Source organism: Saccopteryx leptura, chromosome 11, assembly GCF_036850995.1.
Source record: "Saccopteryx leptura isolate mSacLep1 chromosome 11, mSacLep1_pri_phased_curated, whole genome shotgun sequence".
Taxonomy (NCBI): Eukaryota; Metazoa; Chordata; class Mammalia; order Chiroptera; family Emballonuridae; genus Saccopteryx; species Saccopteryx leptura.
Genome location: NC_089513.1, coordinates 47,112,147 through 47,113,525, shown reverse-complemented (window position 1 = coordinate 47,113,525; position 1,379 = coordinate 47,112,147). Strand labels below are relative to the sequence as shown.

At 51.1% G+C, this 1,379-nt stretch overlaps 1 non-coding gene across 1 annotated transcript; it reads left to right on the top strand.

Moving 5' to 3' along the window:
* Window positions 1-1,034: 1,034 nt before the first annotated feature.
* On the top strand, window positions 1,035-1,110 carry TRNAV-GAC (transfer RNA valine (anticodon GAC)). The gene has a single exon. It is a non-coding gene; the product is annotated as a tRNA-Val (tRNA).
* The last annotated feature ends 269 nt before the right edge of the window (window positions 1,111-1,379 follow it).

The following is a 1,379-nucleotide window of genomic DNA, read 5'->3' as shown; positions in this document are numbered from 1 at the left end:
AGGCTCATGGGGTGGGATCAGGTTGATATTTGGGTGAGATAGATTAGGGTACAGGTTTTTGTCCAATTAGTAGGGAGACACATATAGGTGTTGGTCCCACACAAGTAGAAAGCCCCTGATTGGGTGAGGCAGGCTGAGAGGTGAATAGAGAATAGAAGGACAAGGGGTCGGTTTTGTTTCTCTGTTTCTGAGCTCCAGATGGTCAGGGTGGAGGAAAGAGCCGCCCCAATAAGTTGGGAGATATGAGTAGAGGATTGTTTTGAGCATTTTAAGGTAGTCGAGGCTGTTGAGGAAAGCCAGGGATACAGTTGGTTCATGGGATAGGAGTATTTATGAGACTGAGCCATAAGGGTAGGGGGTCCTGTGAATCAAATGGGGTTAGAAAATAATCCGTTTGCTTCTGGAGAGACTTGCTAGTTAACTCGATGGTTCTGATGGTCTTTGGGAAATTGGATAGTTATTGTGGTGTTGCAGAGGTTAGAAGGGAGGTGACCCATTGGGACAGTACCTTGAGCAGTAAGCATGAAGGGGCAGGTGAAAGCAGGGGGTATTCAGGGTGACTGGTCCCCAAGCAGGGGGAATTTGGGGTTTTAATTTTTCGAGCTGGGAATAATAGGTTTGATTTAGCTTATTTGCTCGGTTTGGCGGCTGAAGTGAGATAATTCCCTATAATAGTGTCGGCTCTCTCTCAAAGAAGGAAGCCCTTTTTTTGGGTTTGGTATATGAGAACTGTTAGAATTAATCAGAGTCTGAAAAGACCAGTGTAACAGGCTTTATTGAAAGGAAGAAAGGAACCCTGCCGGGCTGACTCTCAAGGGAGAGTTGCGCCAAGCACAGCCTGGGATGTGCTTTTTAAGGGTTTTGGGGAGGGCTCTGGGGTTTTCAATCATCCAGGACTTCTCGGCTTGTGACGTCAGACATTCCTTTGTGGTTGGTCATCTGCTGCAAGCCCTGAAACAGACTTACTGGCAGGGTTAAAGACATGAAACCGAAGATTCCCGACTATTTGATATATAAAAAAAAAAGAAAGAGAGGCCCTGGCCGGTTGGCTCAGTGGTAGAGCGTCGGCCTGACATGCAGAAGTCCCGGGTTCGATTCCCGGCCAGGGCACACAGGAGAAGCGCCCATCTGCTTCTCCACCCCTCCCCCTCTCCTTCCTCTCTGTCTCTCTCTTCCCCTCCTGCAGCCGAGGCTCCATTGGAGCAAAGATGGCCCGGGGGCTGGGGATGGCTCCTCAGCCTCTGCCCCAGGCGCTAGAGTGGCTCTGGTCGCAATAGAGCAACGCCCCGGAGGGGCAGAGCGTCGCCCCCTGGTGGGCGTGCCGGGTGGATCCCGGTCTGGCGCATGCGGGAGTCTGTCTGACTGTCTCTCCCGGTTTC